Source organism: Triticum urartu, chromosome 5, assembly GCF_003073215.2.
Source record: "Triticum urartu cultivar G1812 chromosome 5, Tu2.1, whole genome shotgun sequence".
NCBI classification, from domain to species: domain Eukaryota; kingdom Viridiplantae; phylum Streptophyta; class Magnoliopsida; order Poales; family Poaceae; genus Triticum; species Triticum urartu.
In genome coordinates, this window is record NC_053026.1 from 510,113,564 (window position 1) to 510,129,124 (window position 15,561).

The 15,561-nt window shown below is 48.3% G+C and overlaps 1 pseudogene; it reads left to right on the forward strand.

The window, feature by feature from the left end:
- The first annotated feature begins 1,398 nt into the window (after positions 1-1,398).
- Positions 1,399-3,079, forward strand: LOC125507255 (annotated as a pseudogene).
- The last annotated feature ends 12,482 nt before the right edge of the window (positions 3,080-15,561 follow it).

Here is a 15,561-nt window from a genome sequence, read left to right on the forward strand (position 1 = left end):
CCGGGGACCGGGTTGCAAGCCGATGCGCGGGGTGAGTCGGGCATCACCATCCGAGGAAATGCCGACGAGCCGGTGCTGGCCGCGGCGACGGCGGTTTGGACGAGCTGGTGCTTGCTAGGGTTTACCCCAAGCATGTAAAGCGCCTCCCTCGTTACAGCGGCGACGCGGGCGTTGGTGAACTCCTGCTGCGCGGCGGCGGCGGCGGCCTGCGCAGCGGCCTCATCCCTCGCGTCCGCGGCGTGCCTCCGTCCCTTCCTCTTGGCCGACTCCCTTACCCGCTGTTCGGGCGTCAGCGCCTTCTTCGGCTTGGTCGCCGCGGCGGTCTTGCGCGGGGTACGAGGCTTGCCTTTCCCGGAGGGGGCGACGGCGCCGGACGAGGCGAGGGAGGCGAGGCCGGCGGTGGCGTCGAGGTCGAGGTCGAGGTCGATGGCGTCCTTCATCGCTGGTTTGGGGGCGGGGGGAGGGGCGCTCTGGCGGGAGCGTTTTTGGGAAAATGGGGGGAAATGGTTGTGGCTGGCACCGACAGGCGGGCCCGGGGAGAGGAGTAGGCGCGCGCGCGCGTCCGTCTCGTGTCCGCGCCGACGCAAATCCGGCTTAAAAATGGGCCTGGAATGGGTCGCCCGCGGACGAAAAACGGACGCGCGTCCGTTTGGGTTGGCGCGTTGGGCCGCCACTTTTGTCCGCGTCGACCCAAACAGACGTGGGCGGACGAAATGGGTCGCCTCATTGGAATTGCTCTTATCATAGATTGCTTTCTGTCCGTCAGATATAGATCGAAGGGTATATTTTGTAAGATGGCAGACACATCATTATCATCAACTCGTTTTTTATAAGAGTAGAAATTATAAGATGACAAGTCACTACTAGTGGACATGTGGACACGGTACAGGTTTCCAGTTTCTTCCAGCGAATAGTGGTGGCAGTTGGCGTGTCGTTTTCGTGACCATAAGAGGCAAGCAGGCACAACTTTGATTGCACGATATAATATATGGTCCAAGTAAAGCTGCCTATCTACGTCAAGATCATCCATCGCTCACCCAGTGGACGCCGCTGAGTGTGAGGAAGCAGGTGGCTCTCTGGGCCTCCTTCAAAAAATCCTATGGCCAAGTGTGGTTGATGCCAGGATATTTCATCCTCTTCTTGTGGCGACCATGGTGACAACACGGCAAGAATGAGTGAGATATTTCAGTGGCCAGTGCTGACTGTCCTTCAGAAAACGACCTTTGCCTGGGGGAGGACGTTTGCTAAAAATAGAAATGAGAGGTCCCTAAAAGATAAAATAAAAGAAAGGACGTTTGCTAAAAATAGAAAAAGAAGTGGCCAGTGCTGACTGCTCGCTCGCGTGTGTCAGCGTGAGTGCATTTCCACCCGAGTGACGCGCCGGGTAGCCGCCGCGCTCTCGCCTATATATGCTTGCCCCGCCGCACTCCCATTCTCTCAGTAAAAACACCATCGCTCAACGTGCTCAACCATCTCCACTAGCTCTCGACTCAGATGGACGTCGCCGACGCTGCCTCCAAGTCCGGCCAGCATGAGCAGGGTCACAGGACGGTGTCGTCGGAGCAGCCGAAGCGGCCGGCGGGGCGGACCAAGTTCCACGAGACGCGCCACCCGCTGTACCGGGGCGTGCGGCGCCGTGGCCGGATCGGGCAGTGGGTGCGCGAGGTGCGCGTGCCCGGGATCAAGGGCTCCAGGCTCTGGCTCGGCACCTTCAACACGGCCGAGATGGCGCGTTGAAGGTGCTCAGATGTACGGGCAGTGTTTTTTTTTTAAGGTTGTAGTAGGCAGTTTGAAATTTCCGGTTTCTACTTTTGTGAGAAATGGACCCTAGATTGCTTATCATTGTCATTCCTCAATTATTGGTAGACACTCCACGAATCTCACTCAAATATTTTATGACGAAGAAAATCAAACACATCACCCTGAAAAAAAAATATCAAACACATCAAACCCACCTATATGTCTGTCAAAACGTAACCCAATCGAGCTTCCAAAATCGACCGTGGAAGTTCGGGCTAATAGGCACCCCTCAAGGCCAACACATATCTGGGACGGGTACCAGGAGGACCGGACGCACCCGGGCACATCCGTAATATCACATCCGGCCTAGCATGACCCATATAGACCTCACTTCATTCCCACTAAGAACCCCATATGGAGCAAACCTAAAAAAAATTCACTCTCTGGCGCTTCCCCTCCACTCTTCGTCTGTTCCTCTCCCCCTCTCCATCCCAATGTTGAACGCCGACATGGCAGAGATGCGGGAACCGATGACTGGTGTGTGTTCGTCCTTGAGGCAGACGTGGTCGACGAGGAGGAGCTGGCCCTCCGCATCGTGCAACAACGCTCACGGTCGACATTGTCACCTTGCATGATCGTCTATTTCCATGGTAAGACAGCTAGGATGATATTTCCATGGTTCGTCTATTTTTAATAGTTTTACTATGCTAGATCATTGCACACACGGGTACACTGCCATAGGCATTTATTAGATGGTCCATGGTTTCTATGCCATACTTATTGTTATTAAGTTACAAACACAATTATTGTATCTGTAGGGATTCGTTGCATGAAAAACAATTTTTTTCTTACGAGATAACGAATTCACCCAAGATCTAATCTACTAGATTCGTCGCCGTCGTCGCGTTCCAGCAGCGGCAGCAGCAGCAGCAGATTATTCTTCCAGTCGCGTGTCCAACGGTGGAGGCGGCCACCAGCCCGAGCAACACTCTTTTTTACATGTCGTCCCGCGACTTGCTGGAGGTCGACGAGGAGCAGTGGTTTGGCGGCATGGACGCTGGGTCGTACTACGAGAGCTTGGCGCAGGGATGCTCATGGCGCCGCCGGACGACAAAGCGAGGCAGGAAGACGCCGAGCAGACCGGCGTCGTGACACCGACGCCGTTATGGAGCTATTTGTTTGACTAAGTCAGCACGCAGTACTATAAAGTTGTATAGTTGTGTTGTGTTCATGCCGATTCGGGAAGAAACGGAGTAGGCAGTTTTTTTTTGAAGGTTGTAGTAAGCAGTTTGAACTTCCCGGTTTCTACTTTTGTGAGAAATGGACCCTAGATTGCTTATCATTGTCATTCCTCAGTTATTGATACTGAACTCAGAGTATCTATCATGCAGGCACTCCACGAATCTCAGTCGAATATTTTATGACGAGGAAAATCAAACACATCAAAAGACGTCCCGGTTGGACTTTGGTCCATAAAACCATCTATTGTCTGGCACCTCAAACCCTATGTCACGAAAACGTGACCCAACAAGACTCTCAAAATCGACCATGGACGTTTGAGTTAATAGACACCCCTCAAGGCTAACATATATCGTGGCGAGTACCAGGAGGAGCGTCTGTCATGTCAGATCCGGCCCATTATGGCCTACACGAACCTTACTTCATTCCCACTAAAAACCCAATTTGGAGAAAACCCTAGCTCTCACTTCACTTCCCGGCGCTTTCCCTCCACACCTCGTCCATTCCTCTCCCCCTCTCCGTCCCAATGTTGAGCATCGGCATGGCGGAGATGCACGAACCCAGCGATGAGGACGACTGGTACATGTTCGTCAATGAGGCAAACGTGCTCGACGAGGAGGAGCTGGCCCACCGCATCGTGCAACAACGCTCACGGGTCGACATTGTCATCTTGCATGATTGTAAGACAACTAGCATAATATTTTCATGATTCGTCTGTTTTTTAATAGCTTTACTATGCTAGATCTTTGCACAAATGGGCACACTGCCATATGCAATCATTAGATGGTTTGTACGCCATATTTATCTCTACTCCTAATGTCTGAGTTGGTAGTCTCGCCTCACTCCGGTTAATTTTTTTGCACCGTTTTTATCCCACCAACACATTTAAACCGGATTTCAGCCACGATCTATTTAAACCGATTTTATCTGCCAATAAGATCTATTTTAATGGTATTGGTACTTTTATATGGAATGAAATAAATCATGATGAATTTTTAATTAATTTCGAAAGACCAAATCTCTACCATTAAAGCAAGACCAAATCGTCGTGATGGTTCAACATCCCACACCCTTGTACTCACATGCATAATCATCTCCCAAAAAAGGGACCTCCTCCCTCCTTTCCCCGAACGAACGCACGAATAAAAGCCAAAAAAGAAAAGGAAATAGTCCACGTACGCGCATCCCACCTCCGACTCCCATTCCCCAAAATCGCTCGCTCTCGATCTCGTGTCTCTCCATAGAGGAATCTCCGCCGCCGGACCCTCCTCCCGTGAATGGCGACCTCGAACGACAACACAGTGCAGACAAAAGATTGGAGGGGTTGGAGCGCCGCCGACACTGCCCTCCTTCCTACGGCGACCTCGAACTGCAGCACCGCCGCCCGTCTCCCGCCTACGGCGACGTCGAACAGAAACATGGTGCAGCCAAAATATTGGAGCGGTGGGTGTGTGCCCTTGCCATCTTGTCTCTCCTTCATCGAGTCCAAGAGGAGCATGATGCGGGAGGGCAGACGATGACCCAGGTAATCTCCCTTACCCTCGCACCCCATCTTCTCCATGTATGAGGCACTCCCACACCGGCGCACCCATCGTTGTCCTCTCCCATGGCTCCTCCCCCCGCCCTCTCCATCCCACCAAATCACCCCTATGAGAAACCATGCCCAAGCTGCAGAAAATTGAAGTTATCTTTCATGTAAATGTTTAAAGAAAAAATGATTAGGTATCTTGGTCTTCAGTTCTAGTACAGTCCAATATATCCAGTGGAGTGATCCCACATTGCACAACCACCTTTACTGAACAGTTGACTTGCTAACCATTCTATTCTTCAGAGTACAAGGCGAAGTTATTTGGTTGTTTTTTTGTGAGGAAATGACATTTTTCCGCCGATATATTAAGAGGGAGAAAATAGCAGCAAGCAGTATGTTACAAATCAATGTTGTAAGAAATAAGCAATTGCTACAGCCCAAAAAATAAAGAAAAGAAGCGGTCTTAATCTGGCTCTGGTGGAGGTTCATACTCACAATCTGAGATCCAATGCATAGTGACATTAGGTTGTAGAATGTCCTGCTTGATGAGGTGGACAATGATGTCTTCATTCATATTGGAGGATTCAAAACCTCTTCGGTTGCTTTCCTTCCAAAGGTTCCAACACGTGTAAATTACAGCGGAGGTAGTTTTAGTGTCTAGCAGGCCAGAGAGGTTATTTGTCACTGAGAAGAAAAAAGGTAGTTCTTTATTGAAATATTTTTTACCCTGGTTGTAGGATTTGTCCTTGAAAATGTTTGAATCTTCTGGAAAGAAGAAAAACATGGAACAAAAACATGATATGATCCGCTTCAGGTATGTCACAACTCTAACATGCTTTCATTCATTTATTTGGTATTATTAAAATCGTATTTTATTCAAACACATGTGCAGAGGTAATAGATGTCAATTGATGCTAAATCTGTCATCTCATAAGTTTCTATGCTGCCACACGCATGTGTGGATAAAGATGGAGCTTAGGGTGCTGCAGGCTCCGTCTCCGTAACCTAGCCACGAGGTAGGAGCAAGGGCCTTCCTACATGGCCTCCGGAACCACACCTAATCTGACTCTAGCGACGAAGAGTGTTGTTTCTGACTGTACGGTTTCTGCGTCCTCGAGCTACTCCTCTTCCAATCACAACCTTTTCCTCAAGTGATCCAATTTATCCAGGAGAACTTTATTGCATTTTAAGCATCATTTTATTTTTCATGAATGGCATGATTAAGGAGGCATAGAGGATATATTTTATAGATTAAGACAAACAGTATGCCAAAAATTGGTAACATTGTAGAGACGTTAAGAAGTACGATATTTCCATAAAAGCTTCCTCCTCTTATTCTCTATTTGTGTTGTTGGAAATGGCAACCACTTGCTCTCTCCACCTATTCTCACATGGATACATGAGTAAATTTAGTTGTGGTTCGTTTGGTGTACTGATTTGGTTGGCTTCATACTTGCACAAAACTTCACAAAAGAGATTACCAACATGTGTTTGCCAAATCTTTTTAATCAATCAATTGTAATGAAAGGATGCATCCGAAAATCTAGATTATTTATTGTTGTTAATACATATTAACTAATTTTATAGGGCATTGCAGTTAGAAGTAGAGAAATGATTGCTTATATTTTTTACCTTCAAGATCATAGTGTACTTTCCAGTTTTTCTTTCTGTAAGTACAAGATACCAGCAATAACAATATATTGGAGTTTATTTATGGATGAAACTATTAATCTCAAGATATATATGATTCATGGTTCTCTTCCTACTATGCCTTTGGTGAAAGTCATAACCTAATTATTCGTCAACTTTTAGGCAATCCTTCATCTTTGTATGTGGTTTTTTGGTTAGTTAAGATTAATTGGCCGAATCTTAAATAGATATTCATCAGGATCGATATATGTGTTTTCATTACATATATGTATATCTTGGTCTATCATTTTTGTTAATGTGCAACTGTAAAACCTCAGCCTTTATGACCTTGGGCATTAATAAGTATCATGCTCTTCATGCCAACAAATGGGCTTAAAATGGATGTTGAGATACCTCACATATTGTCTTCTGAATGAAATATGTACTCCCTCCGTCTGTAAATACTTTTCGAAGAAATGGATGTATCTAGATGTATTTTAGTTTTAGATACATCCATTTTTATCCATTTCTCTGACAAGTAGTTCCGGATGGAGGGAGTACTTCTTAGACATGTTATAATTTTATTCCTTTCGAGCAAGTGGCAAGATCATAATTGTTACCCTCCGATCCATTTTCCTTTCGAGCAAGTGGAAGATCATAATTGTTACCCTCTTATTAGACGTGTTAGAATCTTATTCCTTTCGAGCAAGTTTCATATTTTTTTACATTGCACATGTGAGTTTCCATCATTCAGAAAGTTACTCTCTTACCTTTGTAGCTTATTAAGATAACCATAATTGTTACCTGCCATGTTTTATTTCAAAAAATGATCATTTGACCTACCATAAATAAAAATGATTTAGCTTCTGTGCATGCACTTGGTCTCTATAATGTATATTATTATCATGATTTTTATGTTATAATGCAGTTTTATCTTGTTTCAGTAAGGATCTGGAGGTGGAGAGCAGCATCGACGACCATGTTTTGGTTTCATGAATTTGTTGGGCATTGGCATAAGATGGATGTGCCTCATGGCTCATGCAATTCAGGTGGCTCTTACGATACAAAGTTGGATGTATGTATGTGTTGAGGATATAACTACTAAGGGTAAACCGCCCAGGAGGGGCCGGTTCACCTTCACCTATACTGAAGCCCAAGGAAACCCAGAAGATGGCGCTTTACGGATGAGGCTTAGAGGCCCGGAGCCCGCAGGCGATTTAGGGCCCATGATAGTAAACCGCCATGATTGTATAAACTTGCATTGTAAGATAAGAAAGAAGAGACCGAGGCGGACACTTGTATGAGCCAGCCTTGGGACTCTGTAGACCGGCCGGGGTCCTCCTGAGTATATAAAGGGGTGACCCGACGGCGGTTTAGGGACAGAAAAACAACAACTCGAGAGCCAGACAAAGCGGATTCGCTCCCTGGCCTTCGAAACCCCAGCAATACCAATCACAACTAGACGTAGGCTTTTACCTTCATCGAAGGGGCCGAACTAGTATAAAACTCCCGTGATCCCTTGTCCGGTTTAACCCCTTCAAGCTAACCCGTAGCGATGGCTCCACGACTAGGTCCTTTCATGAGGACATCTGCCGCGATAATTCCACGACAGTTGGCGCCCATCGTGGGGCTATCGCACGGTGGTTTGGAGTTCTTGAAGGGGAGCTTCGATGGACTCAAGGGATACGCGGTGGGCCGGATGACGAGAAGTCACCGTGGAAAGCTCTACATCAACAACGCAAGATGGGGTCCCGAGGCCGATTCAATCGAATACGGGTACCGGGTCCCCTTTGGTGGGATTCACGTCTTCATCGGCAAGATCGGTGAACCGGCCCCCGAGCCGGGCACCTGCACTGACATCATCGAAACGGCTCGGTGTGCAAGTTCTTCACCGATTTAGCCTGAGGCAAGGCATGTTTTCGTAGGTGTCGTCCATGGTTCGGGGTACGAGGAGGAACCGGTCTCCGACAGAGAAACCATAGTCCGCAGCGGTGACGAGTCTTCTGGAGAAACCGAATCGCTTTACCAGTTGCAGGACGGCCGGATTGAGGGAGGATCCGAGGGCAACGGTATTCCGGATTCCCCCGGTCTGCCAAACCGGGCCGCCGTCTTCATGGCCGGCACACGACCAGCGCCTCATTCATCTACCGCCGCAGCAGTGCTCTCCGGTTCAACGATGGCCACACCAGCAGGGGAAGGAAGCTCGACACCGCCTCCGGCCCAAGTCTTGTCTGATTTGTTTGACGCTCTAGCGGCATTGATGTCCGCGGAGGTAGACGCAACAGCCAGGGATCAGCACGATGCGGAGATTCTAAAGGTGAAAGATCAGATAGCCCAGGCTAAAGCGGACCTGGCAGTAGAGAATGCCAGGATGGCCACAGAGCGGGCCGAGTTGGAAGCACAGGCTTATCGGATTAGACTGGATCGGAATGCTTCAGAAGAGGTCATGAGAAGAAGGTACCGATCACGTCTCATGTCGGTTTATGAGCCACGGAATCTTTTCAACACGCCAGGTGCAGGAGCTGGTAACCAACCCGCGCCAAACTGGGCGGGGGCACCGGAAGCAGGAGCACCGGTTCAGCCACGCGCAACAAACCTCCCTCGCCAGAACAACGTTGTATCATCAACGCCGCCCGGTCATTATTCCAACCCGTTGGATAATATTGTGGCCGCCGCTTCGCGCCTGACGGCTCTCCCAACCGACGGCGAATCACCAGTTGCAGTGGAAGCGCGTCGGGTCAGGGATCTCCTTCAGATAGCACTGAATCAACAGCAAGCGTATTCACACAGCCGTGAGAGGATTCATTCCACTCCCCGTCCAAGCCGGAGTTACAGCAGACACGTGGAAGACGAACCGGCCGTGTCCAGTAGTGCGCCACCGAGATTCGCCATGGGGGAACAACCTGGCCGGGGGAGGTGCTAATGCGCAAGATGTTGTGGATCACGGCCGCGCACGACGGGAGGCCGAGTTGACAGCTCGACACGAAGCACAACAACATACTCCGGTTCACCCCACTGCCTCCGTGGAGCCAGGGGTAATGTTCAGTTCCCTAGGGGTACCATGTTTAACTCCCGCATTGCGTAATGTGCGATTGCCCAAGGATTTCAAGGGACCTCGTAAGGTACCAAATTACACCGCCGATTTGCAGCCAGAGGCATGGGTGGAGAGCTATGAGATGGCAATGGAGATGTTAGATGTGGATGAGGCGGTATGTGCTAAATATTTCACCATGATGCTGGAAGGAACAGCTGGCACTTGGTTGAAGAGCTTGACAACCAACTCTATCGATTCATGGGCCGAATTAAAGCGCCGGTTTATCCAGAACTTCAAGGATACGTGCAAGCAGCCGATGTCAATTGTAGATCTGGCCGCTTGTGTCCAAGAGGAAGGGGAGTCCACGACCCATTGGGTTAAACGGGTCTCGAAGATTTTGCATTCATCAGATCGTATTAATGCAGACACCGCAGTATTAACGTTAGAGGACAATTGCCGTTTGAAGCCGTTGAAACAGAAGTTGGGAAGGCTCAAACGTCATTGCAACGACATGTCAACACTCATGGCCGCTTTAGTTAAGTATGCCGATTCAGATAATACCAAGGATTCGGATTCAGAGGAGGACAAACCGGAGAAGGGAAAGAAGAACGGCGGTGCAAAAGGGCAGCACCACAACCAAGGGGGCCATGGGAATAACAGTAAGCGTAAAGCGGATAATTCAGATTTGGTGGCTAACACAAATATGCAGCGTCGCAAAGGTAAACCGCCCCAGCGCGGTGGAGGGATGAATCTGGAGCGTTTGTTAAACCAGCCCTGCCCGAAGCATGGAACCAAGGAGGCCCCTTCCACACATCTTTGGAAGGATTGTCACATAATGAGGGAGTTCAAAAATTTTGATTTATACCGGTATGATCAGGATCCACCGGGCGGTTCAGGCCCAGGTTTCCATGGTGGCGGCGGTTCAAGCTCTGGATTTCAGAACAACCAGGGCCATCAGAACAACCATGGTAATAACCAGCAGAATAACCAAGGGAATCAGCAACAGTCAGGTTACCATAGTCACCCCAAACAGTTGAACAGCGGACAGTATCATGTGTTCACTACTAGCCTGTGCAAGCGGGATCAGAAACTTCACAAGAGGGCAGTCAATACTGTTGAACCGGCCGTACCACATTATCTACGATGGTCGGAGCAACCCATTGTATGGAGCAGAGAGGATCACCCGCCCCGGGTTGACAATTCGGGTCAACTAGCTTTGGTGGTAGCCCCTCAGGTGGGGGCTATAAGTTTACCAAGGTTCTGATGGATGGAGGGAGCAGTATCAACATCCTGTACTATGAGACTTTCCGTCGCATGGGGTTGACAGATAAGAATCTTAAACCGTCAAACACTATTTTTCATGGTGTAGTACCAGGTAAATCGGCCTACCCTGTGGGAAAGATTGCTTTGGAAGTTGTGTTTGGAGATGAGCTTGATTCCAGGTCTGAGACTTTGACCTTTGAGGTGGTGAAAATCCAGAGTCCATATCACGCGCTATTTGGACGGCCGGCTTACGCGAAATTCATGGCGAGACCCTGTTATGTTTATCTACATCTCAAAATGCCGGGTTATAAGGGGAAGATCACAGTACATGGGAGTCGAAAGATTGCCTTGGATTGCGAGGAAGGTGAAGCGGCCTATGCTGAATCGGTTTGTGCAACAGAGGAGCTGAAATTCTATAAAGACAATGTTGATCTGGCGGACATGACCCCTTTGAAGAAACCTACGACTGAGCATGACCCGGCCCTGGCGTTCAAACTGGCTAATGAGACTAAACTCGTTGACTTCGTCCCTGGCAATTCATCCAAGCAGTTTAGTATCAGTGCAAATCTGGATCCGAAATAGGAAAGCGCGCTCATCAAGTTCATCCGTGAGAACCGGGACATATTTGCATGGAAACCTTCTGATATGCCAGGTGTACTGAGGGAACTCGCTGAGCACACTCTAAATATTGATCCTAAGTTTAAACCGGTCAAGCAGTACCTTCGCCGTTTTAACAAAGAAAGACGCAAGGCCATCGGCGAAGAGGTAGCCCAGCTACTGGCAGCTGGGTTTATTGTCGAAGTGTTTCATCCCGAATGGTTGGCTAATCCGGTGCTTGTTCTTAAGAAAAATGGCACTTGGCGTATGTGTGTGGACTACACTGATTTGAATAAAGCTTGCCTGGCAGATCCTTTTGCTCTCCCGCGTATTGATCAGATCATTGATGCAACTGCGGGTTGTGAGCGCCTGTGTTTCCTGGATTCTTATTCAGGTTATCATCAGATTAAAATGGCAGTTAAGGACCAGGAGAAGATAGCCTTCATCACCCCCTTTGGAGCCTTCTGCTATGTTTCTATGCCCTTTGGGCTCAAGAGTGCCCAAGCAACCTACCAGCGTTGTGTGCAAAATTGTCTTCACAAGAAGATCGGGCGTAATGTTCATGCTTATGAGGATGATATTGTGGTGAAGTCTAGGAAGCAGGAAACCCTGATAAATGATCTCAAGGAAACGTTCGACAATCTTCGGGTTTATAAAATGATGATCAACCCGGACAAATGCGTTTTTGGTGTTCCAGCAGGCAAACTCTTGGGTTTTCTTGTGTCTAATAGAGGTATTGAGGCAAATCCGGAAAAGATCAAAGCAATCACATCCTTGGCTAAACTAGCGTGTATCAATGATGTTCAGCGTCTGGCGGGCCGGATTGCAGCCCTCAGCCGATTTATCAGCCGTTTGGGAGAGAAGGCGATTCCCCTGTATCAGATGTTGAAGAGAACAGATAAATTCATCTGGAGTGACGCCGCCAATGTGGCATTCGAGGAATTGAAGCGGCAGCTAGCTGAACCGCCAGTCCTCGCTGCTCCAGTTGATAATGAACCTCTATTGTTGTACGTGGCTGCCAATGCCAGAGCAGTCAGTGTGGCGATTGTGGTTGAGCGTAAGGAGGACGGAAAAGAATATCCGGTTCAACGACCAGTTTATTATATCAGTGAAGTACTGATCGAATCAAAGCAAAGATATCCGCATTGGCAGAAGCTAGTGTATGGAGTTTTTATGGCAAGTAGGAAACTCAAGCAATATTTTCAAGGCCATCCTATTACAGTGGTTAGTTTTGCTCCCTTGGGCGATATAATCCAGAATAGAGAGGCAACTGGCCGGGTTGCAAAGTGGGCGATCGAGCTTGGTCCCCATGGTTTGAAGTATACACCCCGAACAGCCATCAAATATCAGGCGCTTGTGGACTTCATCAATGACTGGACCGAGTTACAGGCACCAGAAGACAAACTGGATAATACATACTGGATCATTCACTTTGATGGATCCAGGCAGCTGGAAGGCTCGGGGGCTGGAGTTGTCCTCACTTCCCCTCGAGGAGATAAGATTTGTTATGTTCTCCGCTTAATGTTTCCTTGTACTAACAATGCAGCGGAGTACGAGGCCTTGCTCCACGGCCTTTGTGTAGCTAAGGAAATGAACTTAAGCCGGGTTCGATGCTTTGGAGATTCTGATCTGGTGGCTCAGCAAGTTTCTGGTACTTGGGATTCTAAGGACCCGCTCATGGCGGCTTATAGGCGCGAGGTGGATATTGTGGCAGGTCACTTTAAGGGTTATCAGGTGGAGCACATCGACCGGCGCAAGAATGAAGCAGCAGATGCTCTAAGCCGGCTGGGATCTCAGCGTAAGCCGGTACCACCTAATACCTTTCTAGATATCTTGCATAACCCATCTGTAAAGTTGCCTACAGAGGAGGATTTAGCTGTTCCTGATCCGGAGGCCCAGTTGGTAGCCGTTTTGCATGCCACTCCGGATTGGACGGTTCCATATTTGGCGTATCTGAACCGGGGCGAATTACCAGAAGACGAACTTTTCGCCAGGCAGATAGTCCGACGGTCCAAGTCTATGGTTGTTCACAATGGTGAGTTGCATCATTCTAGCGTTTCAGGCGTATTCCAACGTTGTGTTTCTCCTGAAGAAGGACAAGAGATTCTACGGGAAATCCATGAAGGGGATTGCGGTCACCATGCCGGCTCAAAGTCCTTGGTTGCTAAGGCTTTCCGACACGGGTTCTACTGGTTGACAGCTCATTCTGATGCGGAAGACTTGGTAAAGCGGTGTGACGCTTGTCAGAAATTTTCACGTCGAGCTCATGTTCCTGCTCAAGAGTTACGCATGATCCCCATCACTTGGCCGTTTGCTACTTGGGGGCTTGATATGGTTGGACCCTTTAAGCATTCTAAGGACAAGAAGACCCACCTGTTGGTGGCGGTTGACAAGTTCACCAAATGGGTTGAAGCGGAGCCCATCAGTAAATGTGATGCAGCCACGACGGTTCAATTTCTAAAAAAGATTATTTTCCGTTTCGGCTTTCCACATAGCATCATCACAGATAATGGTACGAACCTTTCTAAAGGTGAGATGGAGGAGTTCTGCCAACAAGAGCACATCCGGCTTGATGTAGCGTCCGTGGCTCACCCCCAATCTAATGGTCAAGATGAGAGGGCGAATCAAGAAATCCTGAAGGGTGTCAAGCCTCGGCTCATGGTCCCTTTGAAGCGGACGCCGGGTTGTTGGGTGGAAGAATTACCATCTGTGTTATGGAGCATAAATACCACCTCAAACCGATCTATGGGATATACACCCTTTTTCCTAGTCATGGGGCTGAGGCTGTCCTCCCAAGTGATATTCATCACGACTCGCCCCGGGTCGTGAATTATGTTGAAGCGGACAACGAGCAAGCACGCCAAGAGGTGCTGGACCTGTTAGATGAGAAGCGAGACATGGCTTTGGCTCGATCGGCGGTTTATCAACAAGACCTGCGGCGTTATCACAGCCGCCGGGTTAAGACAAGAACCTTTCAAGAAGGCGATTTGGTACTTCGGCTCATTCAAGACCAGAATGATATGCACAAGTTATCCCCACCTTGGGAAGGGCCTTTTGTGGTCAGCAAAAATCTGCACAATGGATCATACTACCTCATTGACGTTCGAGAAGACTCACGTAGCTCTGAGGAGGAGACCCGGCGGCCATGGAACATAGCTCTCCTACGGCCTTATTACACTTGAAGCCACAGGCTTTTCATATGTACATATTTCGACAATGTATATATTATGATCAATATAATAAACCGGCATCCTTGCTATCAAGTAGGGTCTCCGCCGTTTTTCCTTCAAATATCTGTTAACTTGGGGGCTTCAGCTAATAACACGAAGTACTACCTGTTAGCCCGGCTACCATGCCACCATCTAGCTGGGGAGCTTCACACCCAAGGGGCCAAAGAGGGATTGATTGCGCAAAGCACGACTCAAACATAGGCACCCATTGAGCACAGCTCACAAAGTTACTTGGGGGCTCTTTGTGTCAAATACCAAAGAGTTTGAAAGGACCCTTGTAGCTGGGTATCGACCCACGGCTTGGAAGCCTGGTGTATTCACCTAAAACCCCGGGTTAACCTGCCTTCATCAAGTAAGCCACTCCTATCCAGGTAATCGTGGCATGACCCGTCGAACGTTTGACAGTTACTCTCATTGAGACCCTGAACTTGTCAAAGTTAAAACGATGATTGGTTAGTTGGAGGGCCATCTTAAAAGGCTTTGTCACAATGGTTTAACTCAGTGGCCTGGCAGCCCATGAAAAGCCTCGATTTGGGCCTGGCAGCCCTTAAAAAGCCTCGACTATGGTTTTTTTGTTTGCTTTTTTTGCCAAGTTTTTGTTTTTCGTAAGGTCTACGTTAAACCGGAGTTTTTTAACCCGGCATGGCTTACGGATCTTTTGTTGAAGTATACAATTAAAGGTAATCCGGCATCCTTCAAAACCGGTCTGGCTTTGACACTTTGTCTCCAGCAATCGGCCGGTGTTCATCACAACCCGGTTCTATATCATGTATATATACCAACATGGCATGGTGGAAGTTGGGTTTTCACCCTTCTTCAAATCACAATTGGTAAACCAACAGCAATGTTTTATATCACAGGTATGATTTATTATTGCTGCAACCATAGTTGCTTACCAAGTTGTGTTGGATATTTTGACCCGTCCGGTGGTAAACCGCCTGGACAGATTTTCCTTATGCAGGCACATGGATTGCATAATATTGTAAAAATACATAAGCCAGTACTGAAATTCTCATGACGAATCAACGCAAAGTGTATCCCGGTGCACGAGGGCAACGGATCAAAGTATTTTCACTAGCTTATTACAAGGCGCTTGAAGGCCCAAAATATGGTGTTTCCAGCAGAACAACGTTTATGGAGCATCACTCTGATTGCCGGATCAAATCTCATTACCATGTTGATGCGAAGTTGATGGGTCATCTGGCGTCGACTCAGCCTCCTCCTCCCCACCTAGCGGCTGGAAGTTTGTAGTGGTCCAGTCAATCCGGGTTAAGGCCTGAAAGATAGCTTCTTCACTGATA